The sequence below is a fragment of the Chionomys nivalis genome, chromosome 23 (assembly GCF_950005125.1).
Source record: "Chionomys nivalis chromosome 23, mChiNiv1.1, whole genome shotgun sequence".
NCBI lineage: Eukaryota > Metazoa > Chordata > Mammalia > Rodentia > Cricetidae > Chionomys > Chionomys nivalis.
Window position 1 is genome coordinate 42,058,928 of NC_080108.1, and position 25,330 is coordinate 42,084,257.

A 25,330-nucleotide genomic window follows, 5' to 3' on the forward strand; every position below is an offset into this window, starting at 1 on the left:
TGATTGACACCCTTAAACAACATGTAAAAAATGCCCTTAGAGAAATGGATGAGAAGTATAACAGAAAGTTTGAAGAATTGAGTAAATCAGTGAATGATACCCTAGGAAACCAAGGAAAAACAATCAAACAGATAATGGAAACAGTTCAAGTCTTGAAAACTGAAATGGAGGCAAAGAAGAAAACACAAACAGAAGGCTGGCTGGACATGGAAAATCTAGGAAAACGAATAGAGTCTACAGAAACAAGCATAACCAACAGAATACAAGAGATAGAAGAAAGAATCTCAGATTCTGAAGATACCATAGAGAAAATAAACACGCTGATCAAAGAAAACAGCAAGGCCAACAAACTCTCATCACAAAACATTCAGGAAATACGGGACACAATAAAAAGACCAAACCTAAGAATAATAGGAGTAGAAGAAGGGGAAGAAGCGCATCTCAACGGTCCAGAAAATATATTTAATAAAATTATAGAAGAAAACTTTCCCAACCTAAAGAAAGATATACCTATGAAAGTTCAAGAAGCATACAGAACACTGAATAGGCAGGATAAAAAAAAATCCCCTTGCCATATAATAATCAAAACACAAAGCATACAGAACAAAGAAAGAATATTAAGAGCTGCAAAGGAAAAAGGCCAAGTTACTTATAAAGGTAAACCTATCAGACTTACACCTGACTTCTCTATGGAAACAATGAAAGCCAGAAGGTCCTGGATAGATGTACTGCAGAAACTAAGAGACTGTGGATGCAAGCCCAGACTACTATACCCAGCCAAACTTTCGTTCACTATAAATGGAGAAAACAAAATTTTCCAGGATAAAAACAAATTTAAACAATACGTAGCCACAAATCCAGCCTTACAGAAAGTAATAGAAGGAAAATCACTAACCAAGGAGTCCAACAATGACCACAATATCTCAGACAGCTAGAGACCCTTCACCAGCACAACACAAAGAAGGGAAACACACAAAATTTACTACTAAAAAAATGACCGGAGTTAACAACCACTGGTCATTAATATCACTTAATGTCAATGGACTCAACTCACCTATAAAAAGGCACAGACTAAGAGATTGGATACGAAAACAGGATCCAACATTCTGCTGTTTACAAGAAACACACCTCAACTACAAAGACAGACACCTACTCAGAGTAAAGGGTTGGGATAAGGCGTATCAAGTTAATGGACCTAAGAAACAAGCAGGTGTGGCCATACTAATTTCTAACAAAGTTGACTTCAAACTTAAATCAATCAGAAGAGATGGAGAGGGACATTTTCTACTCATAACAGGAACAATTCATAAGGATGAAGTCTCAATCCTGAATATCTATGCCCCTAATACAAAAGCACCCACCTACGTAAAAGAAACATTGCTAAAACTCAAGGCAGCAATCAAACCACACACATTAATAGTAGGAGACTTTAACACTCCTCTCTCACCAATGGACAGGTCAATTAGACAGAAACCTAACAGAGAAATAAGAGAATTATTGGAGGTAATGAATCAAATGGACTTAACAGACATCTATAGAATATTCCACCCAAATAGGAAAGAATATACCTTCTTCTCTGCAGCTCATGGAACCTTCTCGAAAATTGACCACATACTTGGTAACAAAACAAACATCCAGAGTTACAAAAAAATATCTGTAACCACCTGTATCTTATCAGATCACCATGGATTAAAGCTAGAATTCAACAACAATGCTACCTCCAGAAAGCCTACAAACTCATGGAAACTGAACAGTCAACTACTGAACCATACCTGGATTAAGGAAGAAATAAAGAAAGAAATTAAAGTCTTCCTTGAATTCAATGAAAACAAAGAAACAACATTCTCAAACCTATGGGACACTATGAAAGCAGTCCTGAGAGGAAAGTTCATAGCACTAAGTGCCCACTTAAAGAAAACAGAGAAAGCACACAATGGAGACTTAACAGCCAACCTGAAAGCTCTAGAAAAAAAAGAAGCAGACTCACCTAGAAGGAGTAGAAGACTGGAAATAATCAAACTAAGGGCTGAAATCAACAAAGTAGAAACACAGAAAACAATTAAAAGAATCAATGAAACAAAAAGCTGGTTCCTGGAGAAAATCAACAAGATTGATAAACCCCTATCCAAACTAATCAAACGGCAAAGAGAGAATTTGCAAATTAATAAAATCAGAAATGAAAAGGGGGACATAACCACAGACACAGAGGAAATTCAGACAATCATTAGATCTTACTACAAAAGCCTGTATGCCACAAAACTGGAAAATGTTAAAGAAATGTACACTTTTTTAGATGAATACCATATACCAAAGTTAAACCAGGACCAGGTAAACAACCTAAATAGACATGTGAGTCGTGAAGAATTAGAAGCTGTTATCAAAAACCTCCCTTCCAAAAAAAAGTCCAGGACCAGATGGTTTCAATGCGGAATTCTACCAGAACTTCCAAGAAGACCTAATACCTATACTCCTAAATGTATTTCACAATATAGAAACAGAAGAGTCATTGCCAAATTCCTTCTATGAAGCTACAGTAACTCTGATACCAAAACCACACAAAGACTCAACCAAGAAAGAGAATTACAGGCCAATCTCACTCATGAACATTGACGCAAAAATCCTCAACAAAATACTGGCAAACTGAATCCAAGAACACATTAGAAAAATTATCCATTATGATCAAGTAGGCTTCATCCCAGAGATGCAGGGCTGGTTCAACATACAAAAATCTATCAATGTAATCCATCATATAAATAAACTGAAAGAAAAAAAACATATGTTAGTTTCATTAGATGCTGAAAAAGCATTTGACAAAATTCAACATCCCTTTATGATAAAAGTCTTGGAGAGATTAGGGATACAAGGGCCATACCTAAATATAATTAAAGCTATTTACAGCAAGCCGACAGCTAACATCAAATTAAATGGAGAGAAACTTAAAGCCATCCCACTAAAATCAGGAACACGCCAAGGCTGTCCACTCTCCCCATACCTCTTCAATATAGTTCTTGAAGTCTTAGCAATAGCAATAAGACAACATAAGGGGATCAAGGGGATTCGAATTGGAAAGGAAGAAGTTAAACTTGCGTTATTTGCAGATGATATGATAGTGTACTTAAGCGACCCCAAAAACTCCACCAAAGAACTTCTACAGCTGATAAATACCTTTAGTAATGTGGCAGGATACATGATCAACTCCAAAAAATCAATCGCCCTCTTATACACAAAGGATATGGAAGCAGAGAGGGAAATAAGAGAATCATCACCTTTCACGATAGCCACAAACAGCATAAAATATCTTGGGGTAACTCTAACCAAGGAAGTGAAAGATCTATTTGACAAGAACTTTAAGTCTTTGAAGAAAGAAATTGAAGAGGATACCAGAAAATGCAAGGATCTCCCTTGCTCTTGGATTGGGAGGATCAACATAGTAAAAATGGCAATTCTACCAAAGGCAATCTATAGATTCAATGCAATCCCCATCAAGGTCCCATCAAAATTCTTCACAGATCTTGAGAGGACAATAATCAACTTTATATGGAAAAACAAAAAACCCAGGATAGCCAAAACAATCTTATACAATAAAGGAACTTCTGGAGGCATTACCATCCCTGACTTCAAACTCTATTACAGAGCTACAGTAATGAAAACAGCGTGGTACTGGCATAAAAACAGAGAAGTCGACCAATGGAATCGTATAGAAGACCCAGATTTTAACCCACAAACCAATGAACACCTCATTTTCGATAAAGGAGCTAAAAGTGTACAATGGAAGAAAGAAAGCATCTTCAACAAATGGTGCTGGCACAACTGGATGTCAACCTGTAGAAGAATGAAAATAGACCCATATCTATCACCATGCACAAAACTCAAGTCAAAATGGATCAAAGACCTCAATATCAATGTAAACACACTCAACCTGATAGAAGAGAAAATGGGAAGTACCCTACAAGATATGGGCACAGGAGATCGCTTCCTATGTATAACCCCAGCAGCACAGACATTAAGGGCAACATTGAATAAATGGGATCTCCTGAAACTGAGAAGCTTCTGTAAAGCAAAGGACACTGTCACAAAGACAAAAAGGCACCCTACTGACTGGGAGAAGATCTTCACCAACCCCGCAACAGACAAAGGTCTGATCTCCAAAATATATAAAGAACTCAAGAAACTAGACGTTAAAATGCTAATTAACCCAATTAAAAAATGGGGCACTGAACTGAACAGAGAATCCTCAACAGAAGAAGTTCAAATGGTCAAAAGATACTTAAGGTCATGCTCAACCTCCTTAGCGATCAGAGAAATGCAAATCAAAACAACTTTGAGATATCATCTTACACCTGTCAGAATGGCTAAAATCAAAAACACCAAGGATAGCCTTTGCTGGAGAGGTTGTGGAGAAAGGGGTACCCTCATCCATTGCTGGTGGGACTGCAAACTTGTGCAACCACTTTGGAATTCAGTGTGGCGGTTTCTCAGAAAAATTGGTATCAACCTACCCCTGGACCCAGCAATAGCATTTTGGGAATATACCCAAGAGATGCTCTATCATATGACAAAAGCATTTGTCCAACTATGTTCATAGCAGCATTATTTGTAATAGCCAGAACCTGGAAGCAACTTAGATGCCCTTCAATGGAAGAATGGATGAAGAAAGTGTGGAATATATACACATTAGAGTACTACTCTGCGGTAAAAAACAATGACTTCTCGAATTTTGCATGCAAATGGATGGAAATAGAAAATACGATCCTGAGTGAGGTAACCCAGACCCCAAAAGAAGATCATGGGATGTACTCACTCATAATTGGTTTCTAGCCATGGATAGGGGCCACTGAGTCTATAATTTGTGATCCTAAAGAAGCTAAACAAGAGGGTAAACCCAAGGGAAAACATATAGATATCCTCCCAGCTATGGGAAATAGACAAGATTGATGGGCAAAAAATTGGAATCTTGGGGGTGGGGTGGGATGGGGTTGAGGGGTGATGGGGAGAGAAAAGTGTGAAGGAGAGGATGAGGGGAACTGGGGGAATCGGGGTGATTGGGGATAAATGAAGTTTGGATAGGGGAGCAGGGAAACTCATACCTTAGTTAAGGAGCCACCTAAGGGTTGGCAAGAGACTTGAACTTGGAATGGCTACCAGATGCCCAGGGCAATGTCCCCAGTTAGTTCATTGGGGCACCTGAGGATAGGGAACCTGAAATGAACCTATCCTATAATCATACTGATGAATATCTTGCATATCGCCATGGAACCTTCATCTAGCGATGGATGGAGATAGAGACAGAGACCCACACTGGAGCACCGGACTGAGCGCCCAAGGTTATAATGAGGAGCAGAAGGAGAGAGAACATGAACAAGGAAGTCAGGACCATTAGGGGTGCACCCAACCACTGAGACAGTGGGGCCGATCTATTGGGAGCTCACCAAGGCCAGCTGGACTGCTAATGAAAAATCATGGGATAAAACCGGACTCTCTGAATGTGGCGGACAATGAGAGCTGACGAGAGGCCAAGGAGAATGGCATGGGAACTTTCATCTGGCGATGGATCGCGAGAGAGAGATAGAGACCCAATTTGGAGCAACGGTCTGAGCTCTTAAGGTCCAAATGAGGAGCAGAAGGAGGGAGAACATGAGCAAGGATATCAGGACCACGAGGCGTGCACCCACCCACTGTGACAGTGGAACTGATCTATTGGGAGCTCTCCAAGGCCAGCTGGACTGGGACTGAATAAGCATGGGTTGAAACTGGACTCTTGAACATGGCGGACAATGAAGGCTGATGAGAAGCCAAGGACAATGGCACTAGGTTTTGATCCTAATACATGAACTGGCTTTGTGGGAGCTTAGCCTGTTTGGATGCTCACCTTCCTGGACCTAGATAGAAGTGGGAGGACCTTGGTCTTCCTGTAGGGCAGGGAATTTGGACTGCTCTTCAGTATCGAGAGGGAGGGGGAATGGACTGGGGGGAGGAGAAGAGGAGTGGGGATAGGGGGAGGGGAGCGGGGGGAGGGGGCAATATGTGGGAGGACGGGGAGGGAAATGGGAAACGGGGAGCAGTTGGAAATTTTAATTAAAAAAGAATAAAAAAAAGAGAAAAAAAAGTAAAAAAAATAAAAAAAAATAAAAAAAGAAAAGTCTTCAAATGCAGACCTGTTCCTGTCAGATTGTCACAATGCCCACGTTAGTCCTCCCGCTGTGCTAAATGAATACACAAGCTCCCACTGGTTATAAATCCTGGAGAACAGAGTATGGATGCCTCACTCCTGTCTGGGATGACTATTATCCATCCCTCTGCTTGTTTAGTCAGTTCTTGTTTTCTGAGTTCTTCAAATTGCTTGTACTTTTCTTCAACAGAGAACTCATTGTCTTATTACTGTTTGCTTTTATCTATCTTCTTTCTCATTTGTCTTTCAGGTCCTCAACAAATATTAATATCTCATGGTAGATTCATTTAGTATAATATTTGACTATAAGTATGGTTATAAATTACACTTAATACATCTGCAAAAATTTTCTTGATGCACTTATAAAAGAGGGGTCCTTGTAAATTTATTGATTCTGTAATTAAAGATTAAGTACTATAATATTAAATGCCAACTGAGAAGCAGGGATGGCCTCAATTCTAAGAAAATAATAAACTGTCTTCCACTTACTTGGTCAAGATCAGCAGAAGATGCTAGGGATATGAGGCATCTAACATCACCAGTCTTATTCATTGGAACAAGGCAGACAGTAGAATCTTCCAGAAATGTGCTCCTTGCTGACAGTGGACTTGGCTTCATAATCTCCCTCTGTAATTTGCTTCAAGCAGCTACTACCAGCCACTTGACATTGCAGTGTGAACTGAACCCCACTTGTCATCAATGTGAGATTTTTACTGCAGATGCAAAAAGAACACAGGGTTAGGGGAGGGAGAAAAGGACCTCATTCCAGTATTATTAACAAGCTCTGTTTCAGAATAATTACTTTGACATTTTATCCTTCTTTCTAAGGGTGAACAATCAAGTTTAGAATAATGAAAAGACCCACATATCCATGTGAAAACAATTTCAAATCCTTAATAAGTAAAGCAAATAAAATTTTAAGCAAACGATTTACAGTCAATATATAAAAGCAAAGGTGACTGGTTGTGGTGAGGTGTTCACCATTTTATAGAGAAGAATTGTCGTGCCCCGACACTCATGTCTTCATTGTTTTCCCTTTGCAAGCTGGTGCAGTATGGATGTATTCTTTATACTGCTAAGCATCTCTAATTTCCACATCATTAGATTGCTAAAGAGTGTATTTACATATTACATGAAGAAAACTGTCCTTATCACTAAGAATGTGGGAATGATTTGTAGATTTCAGGTAGTGAAATGGATGCAGCAGACTGAGATCAGTTGCTGTCTGTGCTATACTGTGCTATGCAATGAGTTTCAGACTTTGTGCCCAGGTCTCTTTCTTTTCCTCTTCCCATATACCAATTGGAAAACATATCATTCATGTGTATCGGTCAATGCACTAGAATTTTTGTGAAGTTTAATCTCAAGAAAACTATGCACATTGAAAGTTTTTTTTCTAGAAGTAGGAGACAATATTTAAGGAAATTTAGAACATTAAATGGGTTAGTATAGTGCCTTGCCACTACCAGTGTTCAAAGAGCTTGAAGTGGAGAAATAAAGACTTAATTTTATATGTAGCATTTAGAGCTCAGTTATTGGTGCATCTCAAACATGTGGTTCTTGCAATTTAAAATATTTATGATATTTCACAGTTTTCTCAGGCTCATTAATAGAGATATTTGCAGATCACAGATATGGTTAATAAAAAAAAGTACCCAAATCACCAACATTTACTAACTTTACTGCTGAGAGCATGGATATTGTAAACAACGTGGCTCACTATGGCCTCACTGATTCTGAGGGTTAATAGTTCAATCCAGAATGAACTTGTGCTGTTCCACTGATCATCCTATGCTAGGACACTGTAGTAGAAAATTCAGCCATGACCAGGAAGTCAGCCTGCGTGGCACACTGTGCTTCTCAATGAGGAGCATGACACACCATGGTCCTGAATATTTCCAGAAGTCAGAACACTGAACTCTGAAGTAATGGGAGGAACAGCTAGCTGGACTGATGATCAGTCTTCACTCTCCACATCTCCTTTTATGTACTTCTTCCGCATGGAGATCCTGATGGTATGAGTGCTTGCTAAGCCTTCTTAGACTCCTTATTCCCCAGGGAAGGGTGAGTGTGTTATCTGCCCATTCTGCAGCCCCATGACACAGGGCAATCAGACACGACAGGGAGTCAAGTCAAAGCAGGAACTCAGTTTATTACTGTGAGCATGAGCTTATTTATATAGGTTAGTGGCATGGTGTAATATGGGGATACCTCCATCCAAGGAGAGACAGCCAAGCCCTCCCTCTGGCTGGAGGGGCATCTACCTAGATTTTGCTGTCTCATCCTCACTTGGTTCCTTCAAACTCAAACCATATTGACTGAGATTTATGTCCCATCCAGTTTTGAAACCATTAAATCCCAAAGAATCACACTGAGGTCTACATTAGTTATAACCTGATTGGCCCATTAGCTCAGGCTTCTTATTTACTAATTCTTATAACTTTCCTTAACCCATCATTCTTGTCTGAGTTAGTCACGTGGCTTGGTACCTGTTTTGTGGAGGCAGTCACACCTTGCTTCCTCTGTAGCTGGGTCACAACTGCAGAATGAGCTTTCCTTTACTCCGAATTCTCCTGTTCTCATCGTTCTACCTCTACTTCCTGCCTGGTTATCCCACCTATACTTCTTGCCAGGTTACTAGCCAATCAGCATTTTATTAAAATACAATTGGCAGGTTACAAACCATTGTCCCAGAGCACACTCTTCCGCTTTTAAAAAAAAAAAAAAAACAAGTACTCTGAATCTAATATCCTTTATTTAACTTTTCTCCTGACCATTATCTATAACAACTTGTAACCAACATTCTAAACAAAGGAAAATATCCATAGTCCATATTTTGGGAATGTGGGCACAGTTTTTCAGGCTACTTCCTGCTGATTGGGGGCACATAATCTTATGGGGACCTATAGAAAATTTAGAATTATAATCATGTCATGACTGGAGTATCCTGTGAGGCTTGATCATCTCAGCCAGCAGTCTTGAGGCTGTTCTGTATATAGAACTCAGATATCTGGGACATCTGCTTCTATCAGAGATTTGTCACAGGGTCTTTTTTGATCAAACCTGATTTTTCTTAACCTGGAATGAATCCACAGCCTTTCTTTCCTGTGGAAACAAAAGCAAAATCTTTTCTCCATAGTAACATATCTTTTGACTTCAATCTTGAAGTCAAGGTATTTTTCAAAATATTTATGTTTTATTAATCCAGCAGCATTTATATTTAAATATATTTAGTAGCTGTTGCTCCTTCTTCATTTGTCAAGCAATATAAAGACAACATAATAATATACAGTATCCAGACTCTGTATGTATTTTTCTTCTTTACATGGCTTTATTTTAATCTTTATTTCTTTTATTTTTATTATTAATTTTTGGCTCTTTGAGATAGGTTCTCTGTGTATCTTTTGCTGTCCTTGAACTCCCTCCATAGACAAGGCTGTTCTTGAACTCACAGAAATCTGTTAGCCACTGTCTCCCAAGTGCTGAGATTAAAGGTGTGTGCTACCACACCTAACTACTCTCTTTCTTTCTTTTTTATTTTAAGGACTTCAACTTTTTTTTCTTTTTAAAAAACCCACATATATTTTTAAACAGTCTGTAAATGATTTAGAGGTTTTCTCCATCTGAATCTGTCTTTACTTTATATCTCTCTTTTTCTGACCACATGTGTCTTTACTTTGCTAAGCAATATGGCTAGGATTAAAGCCATGGATTTGACAGCTGGATCCAGTCCATTTCTTAACTTTCTGAGATTCCAGCCTAATGGCAGAGGACCCGACCAGAGCCAAGTTTATTGCCACAACTCTATGGCATTTCAAGGTCCCTGTTACCACCAAAAAGCATGTGATCACTTTTAAATCTCATTTAAGTGTTTTGTGACAGGACTTCTTAAAAGAGCTGCAGGGTTTTGTAGCTAAAGCTTAGTCAGGAAGCCTCTCTTACATGAGAGTGCTTGCTTGCCTCTAGAAAGCAAAGCACACCCAAAAAATTGCTGCTACCAAGAAGCCTTGCTTAACACTGTTATTTTGTGTTTAGAATTACTTCCCAAGCTCTCTCAGGTTTTCTGTGGATGCAGTTGCCCACAGGTTAGGCACCATTCTCTTGAGTTAGGTTTTCTGTCGTGCCCAGTCCTGCAGCTGTTAGTCACAAAGAATCACATGGAGGTCTACATTAGTTATAGACTGATTGGCCCATTAGCTCAGGCTTCTTATTTACTAATTCTTATAACTTTCATTAGCCCATCATTCTTGTGTGAATTAGCCACGTGGCTCGGTACCTTTTTCAGCAAGGCAATCACATCTTGCTTCCTCTGAGCCTAGGTAACAACTGCAGAATAAGCTTTCCTTTTCCCAAAATTCTCTTGTTCTCATTGCCCTGCCTCTATTTCCTGCCTGGTTGTCCTGCCTATATTTCCTGTCTGGCTACGGGCCAATTAGCATTTTATTAAAATACAATTGACAGGGTACAAACCATTGTCCCACAGCAGAGCCAGGTCTTCTCTGTCCTACAGGGCTCAAGATACAGGCCTTCATATAATTTTAGAAGAACAAGTACTCACTGTCTAATCCTAGGTAATGTGTTAACTAATAAAAATCAATAGATTTCCACCATATAAGTGGTTTTTCACATATACTAAAGCAAAGGCTGTTCCCCAAAACTATCTACAGAGTGCTTCATCTTCATGCCCTGTAAAACCCATGGACAGTCTTATTAGAGGATGCCCTGGTAAAGAGAGCTGAAAACTTTCTTTTCTTTTCTTTTCAAAACTGAAATAGAGTTATGTATTTAAGTTTCAATTTTCTGAAAATGAAGATAATGTAATTTTAGACATTCACCTTCATGACATCAACATTTCAAGGTTCTTCCCTCCATGAACTAATTAATTTCCTTCCTTTTTCACTCATAAATTACTAACACTCAAAGCTTATTTGGTTCCAGGGCAGAACATCCATTGCCTCATTAACAGCAAAGTGATTTATCCCTTTGAAATACATAGAAGTAATTCGACGTCTATATTTTTTTCTGCTCCTGGACCTGTTTTCCCCTTCATGAAAAGACAAGTAGACAAAAGTACAAAACTTTATCGTAGTGAGTCAAGTTCAGTATAATACATGAAGAAGAAAAAATGATCTGTTGAAGAATATTTTTTGTGAATTGTTTTATTTTATGAAAGATCTTTAAATCTTATAATTGAGTCATAGTATCACCATTAATGATATATCCATCACACAAATCCATGGGGTCCATGAATCTAATAATTAGAAGTAATAGATAATGACAACAATTAATTAGTCCTTAGTGGATCTGGAAATCTGGAATTATCAATTCACAGCCAAGTTTAATTTGAATGTTGGAAATTATATTTATTTGGTTTTAGACAACATTTTAGGCTTAGTAACTTAAAAGTTGTGAAAAATTAAAAGATGAATATTACTAGCTGTTTATGCCTTGTATAAGCATAGAGCATATACAATATATTTCATTTTAAAAGTAGATATATGTAAAACATAGATAAATTGTAAAATTTCCTAATCTGCAAGTTTTAATGCTTTCAATTGTAGTTTAATTGCACAATCTGGCATACTGATTTATTAATGTTTTTCTCTATATCAAATTTAAAATTCATCTTTAAATTATCAATAGATTTTTTTATTTGCATTTTAACATAGAGAAAGTTGAATGTAAAAATTTCCACAATAATCTGTAAATATAATTTAAATATATTTCTTCTTCAAGCAATCCCAAATCCACAAAAGTAACTATTTCATGGTCTATATTTCAATCATTCCCAATCCTTTCTCTCTCTCTATGTCTCTCTCTCTCTCTCTCTTTCTTTTGCTATAATTGTGTATGCACTTGTGCATGTCTGTGTGTTTTTAAGTTTTGGAGAGTGTATTGATTTTTCATTATGTTTAAGTTAAAACATAGCTATAAGTATTATAGAACCAGAATGTATTTTTCTGACTCACAATATTCTTCATGTTGAAATACTCCTAGTATAACAACCCCGTAGCTGGTGTCCTCTTGTACCTGCTCACATTCCCAACAATGACTTTTACCAATGGCAATGGTAAAAGAGCATGTCTCATGATCCTGTTTGCCTTCGTAGAAATCAGAATCTCTGGGCTGCAATGCACACAGTAGGGCTTATATTAGAGAGCGCTTGTGAGTAAACATTGAGTACTCTCGTCAGAAATGGATTATTTCAGATACTCAGTATACCTAAGGAAAATGTATGTGAAAATTCTGAATTTTGGGCTGGAGAGATAGCTCAGAGGTTGAGAGCACTGTCTGCTCTTCCAAAGGTCCTGAGTTCAATTCCCAACAACCACATGGTGGCTCACAACCATCTGTAATGAGATCTGGTGCCCTTTTCTAGCCTGCAGGCAGACATGCAGGCAGAGTACTGAGAATACTGTATGCATAACAAATAAATAAATCCTTCAAAAAAGAGAAAATACTGAATTTCCATAGCAAACATTAATATTTATTAGTATCCACCCTATACACCATTGATTACCAGTGTACAAGTTTATTTTTTCATGAGCAACACCACTGAATCAGTACCTCAAAGGGCTCTGGAATTTTCAGTTCCATACTTGTGATGAGCAGGCTATCCTTTGTTAGTTGGTGTGGATGATGTATTGGAGAACTATAGTGTTGGTACATGAAGAATCTTAATTTACAGGAAGGAAGACAGTTTGGACTGAAACAACCCCTGCTGTAGGACCTTTGTGATCTTACAGTTGTCACAGGTGTTCTTCTCTGTCCTTTCCACTTGAATTCATTTAAAAATGATTCTAGATATGTGCTGGCAGGTGATCATACATAGACTTTAGGGTGGAAAGGTGCATTATTATATTTTAACCTGCGACTTCTTTCTTCAAGAGTAACTTCTAGAATTCATACATTAATATAAACATAATTTCAAAAGTTTGTATTTATTGTTTATCTGAATGTGATATTTTCTTTGCTCCTTACATAATAAAAAAGCATCAGATATATTATAAGTATGGACATGAACACTACTTTGTACTGGAAACCTGTTGCACTAGAAAACTGATTTTTGGAAATTTCTTGAGGGTCCCTGATCATAATGAATATTTGAGTATTACTGAAATCAGTTTTTGAAACAGACAATAGAGAACATACAGGTATTCATCAGAAATTAAGTTGTCTAAATTTGCAACTAAACAAACAGGAAGATATAGCTTTAAATAGAACACCAATGCTGGAATGACAAAGCTACATATAAAATATTAGGGTAAGTAACTGAAAAGTAACATACTAATACAGAAATTTTGTTACCTTTTATTTTGTAAAAAAACAGATGGAGTGAGCTGTAGAACTATCCTTCCTTATGCATGAAATGGCTTTCACACTTTATTGGCAACTGAAAGTTCATCTCAAGTCAGGAATATGGGGAATTACATTTAGAGAGGATGCCTGGTTTGGAAGAAGCAAGGTAGAAATATTTTGTATAGTAATGAACAAAACAGACACAAACAGAGGAGCATTCACTCACTTATTAACTGAGCTGCTTAAGCAATAGCAAGTATGACCCAAGGGGAGGAAAAAACTGTAAGTGAAGTCTGCACTTTTGTTTCTTGTCTGCCCAGACCCAAATAATCACACAGAAACAATATTAATCACAACATTGTTTGACCTAATAGCTCAGGTGTATTATTAATGAGCTTTTACAACTTAAAGTAACGCATTATTCTTGTCTTTGTTTAGCCACATGACTTAGTACTTTTTCTCAGTGAAGAATTTTTATCTAGCTTCCTCTGAATCTGGCTGGTGACTTCATCTCTGTCTTCCTTAACCCAAAATTCTCCTTGTCTGTTTGCCTCACCTACACTTTATGCCTGGCTACTGGCCAATCAGTGCTTTATTAAACCACTATGAGTGATGAATCTTTACATCATACAAAAGCATTATCCTACAGCAGTTCCCCTTTTTTTCTTTTCAAACAAGATGCTGAATCTAATCTCCTTTGTTTAGCTCTTTTCCTGACCATTGTCCTTAACAACTTGTAACCAACACTAAATAAAGATTAATATCCATAATTCATTTTTTTGTGACTGTGGGCATAGTTTTTCTAGGCTACTTCCTGCTGATTGGGGTCATGGATCATCTTACAGAGAACCAAAGACAATTTAGGATTATGGTTAAGTCCTGACTGGAGTATTCTGTGAGGCTGGATAATCTTAGACAACAGTCTTGAAGCTGTTCTGGATGTATAACTAAAAAAAACTCAACAGAGGTACTCTAAAATATTAGCTAATTTGAGCTATCTGCTACTATTGGAGTTCTTTTGTGTCTTACTTAACCAAACCTTATTTTTCTTAACCAAGAATTCTCATAGCCTTTCATTTCCTAGGGAAACAAAAGTAAGACCTCTTCCCCAAAGAAATATACCTTTTGACTTAAATTTTAATGTCAAAACATTTTCAAAATACATAAGTTGGATTAATCCAGGATCATTTTTAAGCAAATGTCTTTTAGCAGTTTTTGCTTCTTCCTCAGCAGTCAAACAATTCAAAGACAATACAATAACCTACAGTATCCAGACTCTGCATTTTCCATTTTATAAGTTTTTTTAAGCTATATTTCTTTTACTTTTATTTTTTAATTTTTGTTATTTTGAGGCAAGGTTTCTTTGTGTTTCTTTGGCTGTCCTGTAACTCACTCTGTAGACCAGGCTGGCCCCGGATTCTCAGAGATCTGCCTGCCTCTGCCTCCCAAGTGCTGGGATTAAAGGTGTGTATCACCACACCCAACTACTCTATTTTTTAAAGAACTTTTGTTGTAGGAGGCTGTTTGTTTGTTCCCCACAGTTCAGCCCCAAAATAACCACACAGAAACTGTATTATTTTCAATACTGTTTGCCAATAGCTTGCTCTTACATTTAAAATTAATCTGTTTCCATTATTTTATATTTTACCGTGAGGCCCGTGGCTTACCAGCAAGGTCCAGCTAGTGGCTTGAGTCTTTCCCCTCTGGTGTTTACATGGCATCTCTTGATTCTGCCTTCTTTATCCCAGCATTCAGTATAGTTTTCTACCTACCTCTGTTCTGTCCTGCTATAGTTCCAAGGCAGTTTCTTTATTAATCAATGATAATTATAGCATACAGAGGGGAATCCCACATTAAACTTTCTCTGTTTTCTTTTCTCTCTCAATTCTATGTGTATTTTTAAACATGCTGTAAGCCATTTAGAGTTTTTTCTTCTGTTTGAACTTGTCTTTACTGCATATCTCAGTATTTTTCTGAACATAGGAGTCTTTAGTCTGCAGGACAATATGGCTAGGATTATATCTATGGCTTTGGCAGCTGGCTCCACTACATTCCTTAGATTTTTGACAGTCTAGATTCATGGCAGAGGTACTAGCATGAGCCAGCTATATTGCCACTCTGTGGAGTTTCTAGGTCCATGCCACCACCAAGAAGCCTCATGCTGTTTGCTCATAAGCATCTTTTAGGTGTTTGGTGGAAGAGCCTCTTAAAACAGCTGTGAGGTTTTTGCCATTAATATTGTATCAGGAAGCTTCTACTAAAGAAGCCACACCTCTGCTCACCACCAGTAAACAGAGCCTACTGGAGAAAAGACAATTACCAAGAAGCTGTACTTGACTCTGTTCTTGTCTGTCTAGAATCTTTTCTGTTTTAAACCTTTGTCAGGCTTCATGTGGAATTTCTTGCCAAACGTTTGGATGCAATTTGTAAATGGAGACTGCACTTTTGTTTCCTGGCTGCCCAGACTGAAATAATCACACAGAAACTATTTTAATTAAAACACTATTTGACCTATTAGCTCAATCATATTATTAACTAGCTCTTAAAACTTAAATTAACCCATAATTCTTGTCTATGCTTAGCCATGTGGCTTGGTAATTTTCTAAGTGAGGGATTTTCATCTGGCTTCCTCTGCATCTGGCTGGTGAGTTTGTCCCTGCCTTTATCTTCCCAGAATTCTCCTCATCTGGTTGCCCCATCTATACTTCTTGCCTAGATACTTGCCAATCATTGTTTTATTAAACTAATACGAGTGACAAATATTTACAATATAAAAAAGCATTATTCTACAGCAGAAAGATTTCTTAGCCTACAAACTTCCTCAGCACAGCAGCCAGCTCTCACCCCTGTCTGACAATCCCATGAGGATCCTGGTCTTCATAAACTGCTCATCAAGTCCATTTTACAGCTCAGTCAGCCAGAGAAGATCCTCTGCTCTTAAAAAAGGACAGTCTCTGAAGTGTCACCGGTCTCTCAGGTGTCCTTCTATAGGTTGACAAACACTTAGAAGATCACAGATGTCTCTGAGCCCAGAACACAGCTATGTCAGCCAATTAGGGGTCATGAACTATGGAAATCTTCTCACTCCATCCTCTGCTATGATAAAAACCCTATGCCAACTAGACGTGGGGCTCTCTGCTGCAAAGGATAGACATGGAGCTCAAGTTTAGCTCAAACAAAGACTATTTGCTTTTCCTGTGGATCTGGTCTCCCTGGTAATCTTTGAAAGGTCCCCTAAATCTGGGCATAAAAGTACAAATATCATAATAGACACAAAGTCGATTTTAATTGGAGAGAGCATAACCTAATGTAGAACACTTGGTTTGTTGACTTATTCACAAAAATAAACTTGTTTGAATTACCTTCAAACATAAAAGTTACTTTGAAAGTTTTATAAAATAGCCTAACTAAAGAAAAATTGTAAATCCATATGCTTACATGGTAAGGTCCTGCCCCAAAATTCAAGCATTTTAGAGGAATAGCATGCAACAAAATAATTTGTTTCTTTAAGTCATTAAAAATAACGAAAACTAACAAATAATGCTAAAAAATGATGTCTTATTTTGCCAGTCACCATGTGTAAAATGATTGTAGTCATTCATTAATGTTGAAGAAATAAAAACTGCAGAAAGCCCAGACACTGGTAAGAGAATAGAGAAATACAGGGAAGCACTTTAACCCAAGAAAAGTAGAACAGGTGTGTGCAGATATCTTCTGGCCAGTGTGACACTATTAACACAAGGCTTTTTTTTTAATGGATCCAGAGCAATGACTGTGAAGTATTTTTCCTACTGACAAGCTTCTCTGCCAATGCAATAATCCAAATCAAACCAGATAAGACCAAATTAGAAAAATTCCAGGTTTTTTTTAATATTTATTTATTTATTATGTATACAATATTCTGTCTGTGTCTATGTCTGCAGGCCAGAAGAGGGCACCAGACCCCATTACAGATGGTTGTGAACCACCATGTGGTTGCTGGGAATTGAATCAAGACCTTTGGTAGAGCAGTTAATGCTCTTAACCTCTGAGCCATCTCTCCAGCCTGAAAAATTCCAGGTTTAATGGATGCCAGCACTCCTGGGTGGCCCCCAAGAAAACATGGAGAGAGGGAAAAAAGAGCCAGAATGGTCACTGGTGAGGGAAAAGGGGAGACCACATGTTTGTTCTCTGAGGGTAGTTTAAATAGCCTGTGCGAGTGGTCTTGATCCTCCCTAAGGAGGGGCCACCATTTTGTGGGCTTTCTTAGAGGTGGAGTTTGGACAGCGACTCCCAGGGGGGGTGGCTTGTAATGGAGTTTTTCACCCAACATTTCAATGGATACCAGAGGGCTGGGATGAATCTCTCAACTAAACATTTCAGACTCTTTGTATAAAGGGATATTAGGAAGCTGAGGTGATGCTTTCAACCAAACAATGACATTGATCATGTCAAGGTCTAAGAGAAAGACGACACTGCAAGGTTTGTAGTAATGGCCAGTGCAAAACCTTTGAACCACACAAACTTTTGCCCTACATGACTCACGGTCATTTGTTGTCTTTTCACTCCTATAAAATACCCTCATGCGGTTGAGAAGCGGATGAAGAAACCTTTGTGAAGTCTTTGGTATGAGAATCTGACTTGCTACTTTGGTTTTAAAATTCTGACATGTTCAGAATTAGACCTGCCTCACCTCTGCATTAAAAACTCCTTCATAATTTACACAAATGTGAGGCAAGGGAGTATAGCAATAACGTATTGAGTGTTTTCAATATTCACATTGCTCTTATATGGATTCTATTTTTCCTTATTATAGTCTACTTTACCATTTTCCTGTAACACAGCCTCTACTGGGCTGTGCTTCTAGATTTGTAACTATACTGCAGACTTCAGATAAATCACCTACCATGCTCCTCAGAATATTCCTCTGCCATTGTCTTTCACAAGACTAAATTGAAATGGAATAATTACACATGGGTAACAATTGTGTTGTTCAAACAATGATAGTTGGAGGTATGGGAAGGTTTTTAATTTATACCATTTGATTAATAAAAACATGAGTCTGAAATTGAAGCAATGAATTGTCAGATGAACAGGAAGAATCCACATTTCTCATCTTAGTCACAGAATGCCTTTGAAAGAAAATTTGCTTCTCAGTTAGATGCAAACATTTCATACCTCATACCATTAGTGTGGGAAAGGGGTTTGCCAGATGAATTTATAGTCAGTCTCATTTCCTAGCATATAAAATAGATGCCTTTGAGCTCAGAAAGGCTTGCACAAGTCTAACAAGCTGTCATTATGAGCACAAAATCCAGGAGGCATGAAAAAAGGGCCTTTAGTTTTGATGTTTTGAAGCTATCACTTTTGTCAAGTAAAACAGAATTCAGCGACTCTGGCCTCTAGTGAGGTTCCTTATCTACATCTTGATCTGCAGGCAGCAGGAAGAGGTTGTGACACCCTTCCTTCAACAAGGCCACACTTCCTAATAGTATCACTCCCTATGAGCCTGTGGAGACCAGTTTTATTCAAACTGCAATAGTCACCCTAAAAGATAATGAGGAACCTTCTGGACTTCATCTTGAAGGCTGGAGCCATTATGTTATATTGTTAAAAATAAGTTTCCATTTACTGTTAGAGCTGAGTTTCTGCTTTTAAGTTTGTTTCCTGCAACGTAACCTGCCCCAATCCTTGACCTTGTTTTCTTTTTGAGAATATCCAAACCTTCCCTAACCAATGTAACCCTCCCTAATCAGTGACTATGTACATGTGCCTGTTTTTTGTTCATTTGCTCTTTTTTTTTAAAGATTTTTTTCACTATATTTTCCTACTGCGCTATTGTCTTGTATATATGGCAGGATTTAGGAATTACACTGGCCACTCACCAGGCAGGATGCACTCAGGCAGTGCCCTGGCCAGCTCAGGGTCCTATGGCTGCTCTGTAACCATGTAGTCTGCATGCAGGTACCTGTACAAAGGGGCCATTTAAGATACAAATTCTGCCCACTTCCACTCTCTAACCGCTGTCTTCTGAAGAGGCAAGCAGGTGCTTCCCCCCACCCTCTCTTTCTTCCCTCCCCTTCCTCCTCCTCTCAACTTAAGCTCTGTCTGCATGGTGTATTTGTCTCTCTCCAGCCACGAGGCCAAGGTCCCTATTCCACAGAATCATTACAGTCTATAAACCTTGGCCAAAGAAAGGTGCTCAGGGCAGCTTGTTCAATTTAGAAGGCAGCTGCTGGCCAGCTTTTGGGAACACACCAAGAAAAACCAAGTGTGCTTCAAATTTGGGTCAAAGATTGTGGTAGTGGTCTTATTCTTGCCTGAATGCTGGTTGCAACAATTTCTGATCCTTCATGAAACACTGGCATCACTTATATCTCTGGCTCTTCATGCAACTTTCTTATTTAGGACCCACCCAAATCTAGTGTGATCTCATTTTAAGAACTTGCATTTGAGCATATCCCATCTTGAAATAAAGTTATAGTCTCAGATTCTGAGAAAACATTGTGAACTACATGTAATTTTCCATTCTTAAACCCGCTTCATAGGACGCTTGAAATTTATTTTGAAAATGATTTTGAGACTCTTAGTTAATACAAAAACCTTACAACTGATGGTTTCATGAACTTTGGAGATAACAGAATATTCTCTCCTAATGCAAAATTTATCTTTTGACTATTTTTCCGGTATTTGCCTGTAACTGAGGGACCTCATTACCAACTGTAGGATATGTATTGTTGCTTTCAGTGAAGTCCTGAAACAACTGTTTCTGACCAAGAGGTTGCAAGGGCATTTGCCTACCTTACGCTAGCAGTGCTGATTTGATGACTAGTATATTTTATTTTTTGGAGGGGGGTGTTTTTTGTTTTAGTAAAACTGAATGATCATTATTAGGTGTAGTGATATTTCCTTTGTATTTTAATAAATAAAGCTTGCATGATGTTCAGAGAGTAAATCAGCCACACTGGTCATCCATACAGACCAGGCAGTTGTAGCACACACCTTTAATCCTAGCAACCACACTAGTTAGTCATAGAATCTGGCGATAATGGTGCATGACTTTAATACCAGCACTAGAGAGGAATTTAAGATGGGAGAAGACAGGTGTTATAGACAGTCTCATTCTGAGATTATGGAGGCAAGATCACCATTTCTGACTGAAGTATAGGTAAGAGTCAGTATGTGGCTGGTTTGTTTTTCTGACCTCCAGGTTGAACCCCAATATCTGTCTCTATGTTTTTTATTAACCTTGCTATAATCAGTTCGCAGCCCTCATCTCCTCAGTGCTGGTTCTCAGATAAAGATCTCAGTGACATCAGTCAGTCCAGTGGAGTAGTAACTTAACTAGCTGCTATACCATGTCTCTGCCCAGATTAGATCCCACTTAGGTGTTTTTCTTAGATTCTTCTCATATTTAGTTGGTGAATAAAAGAGGCTCTGTGTGGTATCACAGGGCATGTGTTTCATTACTTGTCTGCATCATTTTCTCCCAGTCTTGTGCCAGACCGAAGTTTCTTTCTTTCTTTCTCTCTCTCTCTCTCTCTCTCTCTCTCTCTCTCTCTCTCTTTCTTTCCATACCTATGTTGTTCAGAAAAACCATTTATTTTCTTATCACCAGCTGCAGTTTAAATATATGATTATCCAAAGGACTCCCTGCAATTCTTACACAAACTTTACATAAGAAAACATGCTGGGGAGATTTGAATATTTCTTGTGAAAGAACACTTTTGGTTTTGTATTTCTCTCCACCTGTTGTGGATTTATTGTTTTATAATTTGTTTCCATGAGATTAATGGATTTTATAAATAAATATTATTTTCCTACTATCCTCAATCCTTATGACCTTGGTCCCTGAACACCTTACGAGTTGCTCATATTCTGTTTAATATACACTCTATTAACTGTTGATGTATATCAGAACAATTGAGTTGCAGTGGTTGAGATGCCAATTGAAGCCATAAAACAGCCTCAGGATTTTTTCTTTTCTCTTTTTCTTGCCAGTACAGAGTTCTTGATACGAGTTCATCTTAAACTATATAAGTTTTTCTAAATAACTGACTCCTGAAAGGAATATTCACAGATTTAGTGGATAAAACTTCATAACGTATTTTTCTTTTAAAAGAATTTCAGTATCCACAATTCTTACTTTACTATATTAAAAATGTTTAAAATTGTATCTTCTTTTCATAGCCAATAGTATCTAGTCATGTGCTTTGTTCACCATAACTATTGCATTTTTGGTCTTAAGTGTCCCTCAAAGTGCTAAAAGTTTGTTTCCCAGGGTGCATGTTATAAGGACATGTGCCTGGAGAGGGTCTGGGGTCCATCCATGTTCCTGATGAGGGTTGTGGGATCATGTCCAGGTGCTAGTTCTTCAGTTGGGGAAGCTTTACTGAAGGCTGTGGCACTTTTAGTTGGCAGGGCCTGACTAGCACTGAACATTGGAAGGTTGTAGCCTGTCCCCCATTTCTCGTCCCCTTCTTCTCCCTGGTCCACCACTTTGTGAACACCTGTGCTCCATACTCCAAATATCAAGAACTGAGGCATCACGATATACTAAAACATTAGAACCTGAAAACTTTCTCTTTCATTTTTGTTCCCTGACTCAAGAAATAGGCAATGTTGAGGTATGAAAAGTTTTTGCCATAATCACTGTCTTACCATGATCCTTAAGCTCTAAAGATCATAGACAGGAAATTCAAAACTGTGAGACACAGTCAACCTTTAGTTTTTAAAGTCAATTTTCTCCAGTATTCTGTAAAAGTGGCAGAAAGTTACTAACAGTATCATGCAAAACTCATTAGAAATGCAAATTCTAAACCCAAGCCCAAGACTTATTAAATCAGAACATCTGGTCAGATTCCAGAATACTATATTTGGTCAAGTTGTGTTTGTTGTTCTGTATGCTGTAAATACCGTTGTTTAATAAAGGACTGCTTTGGACCTATAGAGGGCAGAACAGAGGTATGTGGGGAAAACTAAACTGAATGCTGGAAGAAAGGAGGTGGAGTTAGAGAGAAGTCATGTAGCCCCACTGGAGACATATGCCAGAACTTTAGCTGGTAAGTCACAGCCATGTGGAGATATACAAATTGATGGAAATGGGTTAAGTTAATATGTAAGAGTTAATAAATAAGAAGCTAGAACTAATGGACCAAGCAGTCATTTAAATAATATAGTTTCTGTATGATTATTTTGGGGCTGAGCAGCTGGGAACTTCCTAGCAGCCTCCTTACTACAAACAGTATCATAGAAAACTCATTAGAAATGCACATTCTAAACCCAAGCCCACGGCTTATTAAATAAGAATATCTTCTAACCAGATTCCAGAATACTATATTTGGTCAAGCTGTGTTTGTTGCTTATGGCAATGTGATGTGCAAGTCTCTGCATCAAAGAAGCAAATATAATTGAAGAGCAGCAGTAAAGGAGGCTGGGGGCCTGTGTGCCCTTGGGGAAATTCCCAAGTAGCATGCAGTAGGCTCTGTTGTGGTGGGGGCTCTACCAAGAACTTTTTCGGTCAAAGCAAGCCAAACTGGCATGTTTGGGAGACTTTCTGGGCTGTAGACCAGTAGGGCCTTTAGGACATCTACCTGGCAGGTGTGGAGTCCAAATCCAGATGAGCACCAGATGAAGGACACTTAAAAGAAATCCCACACTAGCTCAGAATTGAGAATAAGAGAGGGTTATTTATTTAGGTGTAGACTCACAAAAAATAATCCTCTGCTGGAACGAAGAACAGCAACCATATCCCACAGCCAGAAAAGGGGAAGAACACATGCTTTACATTGGCATAAATAGTATAAGAGGCCACACCCAAGTGGGCTAGGAACTTAAAGGCTACTGGCTGTAGTTATTCCTACAGTAGAGATGCCATTCTATTTCAACAATCAATGCTGGCTATTATTAGTAGTAAATATTTCTTAGAGCTGTGCCTGTGTCTGAGGTACACACAACTCGATGATCCTTCCCTTCTCTTAGTGCTCATTGGGGTCTTATTATGTGTTGACATAATACATGACAGTCATTGCAGACTTCCTCATCTTTGTCCTTACAAAATGTTTTTACCAAGTTTCCCTTGCCTGACTAATTCTATCTACTATCAACCTATTAGAGTCCCTGATTAGCCCAAGTAGCTCTAGATAAACCAAGAACTGAAGAAGTTTGGGTCCTTCCTTTCTGTACGTCTAAACTAACTACCAGTATAAGAGTTCTGTTGGATGTTCAAGTCAAATAACCAAGTCCTCTGTTTTTTATGCTGTCATCAAAGCTATCAACAAGTATTGACCACATCAGGTCTACTAGGAACTAATTGATTACATACTGGGATTATCATGTTTTTAAATTATCATATGTCAATACATGACATTATTTTGTAGAAAGATTCTGTAGAAAGTAGAGGTAGTAAATTTCAAATTCATTGAAATTGTGTGATTTCTAAGGAATAAAGAAAATACTGTCTATATTTTCAGCTGATGCATGTCAATCTGCCCTTTATGTGGTCCTCTAAATTCCTGTGATCTTCACTTTCTGATTATTATATTATTTCCATTACTGTATTCACAGTAAAACAATGGGGCCACAATTATATCACATAATACATTAACACTTCTTTGACATGATGCTCAAGGATTGCACATGATGATTTGGACTTTGTCTTTTCTACACTATCAATTTCGGAACAAATTAGAGAGAATTAAAGAGAGTTAGTGAAAATAGTCAAAATAATTTTCAAAAAATGAGGATTCATTGGGGAAGGGTGCTAGCAAGGGACTCACTATAGTGTTTCATCATTCTACATATGCTGTTTCAGATATTATTCTTTAAAAGAATAAACATATAAAAATGATTTGTCTGTATCTTTCAATTCCATAAACTTATGCTCTTATTTTCCTATGGCCAAGAATGGTGTATTATACAAGAACAGTATTTCAAAGGAAGAAAACAAAAGACACAAGTTCTAATCTTAATATATTTTTATATCTGTCTCTTTCTGAAAGTGATCTTGATATTCATCTTTGCGCTCTCATCTCAATTCTGTTTCTATAGAATATTTTTAGATTAATATAAGAATCATATAGGTAAGAAATAAAAATTAATATCCATATATGAGTCTAAAGTATTTATTATCTTGAAACAGAAACACAAATCTCCCTAGGAATGGGAAATAGAAGAGATATTGCAACTGGATTTGGGCCAGATGAGGATGGGAACAGGAAAGATCAAATGGGAATGATAGTGGGATGGAGGGAGGAAAAGAGTACTTGGAGAGGTGACTGGAATTAGAGAGCATTTAGGGGCCACGCAAAAACCTAGTACAGTGTAAACTCCCTGTAATCGATGAGAATGGCTCTAGTGAAGTCTCACAGTAGTGGGAAATACAGAGCCTGAACTTATATAACCAGGCAAGGCTCCTATCAGTGGGGCTGGGACATCAACCCAGCTACAAAACCTTTTGTCTACAGTCTGTCCTGCTCGCAAGATGTGTTGGCATAAAGGTGTCACAGAGATTGTGAGAGTACCCAACCAATGAACTTGAGGCTCATGTCTGAGGGAACCCAAGGGCAACAATGCTTCTATGGCCAGGAACCAGAGGCTGGACAGCCCTGAGGCCCAAATATAACTGGAAAAAAAGTCAATGAAATAATTCCTAATAATATTGTGCTATATTCATAGATTTGGTTAGTTCCTAACCAAAGAGGTATCATCCAGCAACTGATGGAGAAAGTGCAGAAACCCAAAATCAAATACCAGAGGAACTCCGCAGAAGATGGGTAAGAAGGATTGTAAGAATCAGAGAATATTGCCCACAGACTCAACTAAGCAAGTCTCATGGGGGCTCACAGATACTGAAATGATAAATACAGTCTGTATGGGTCTGAG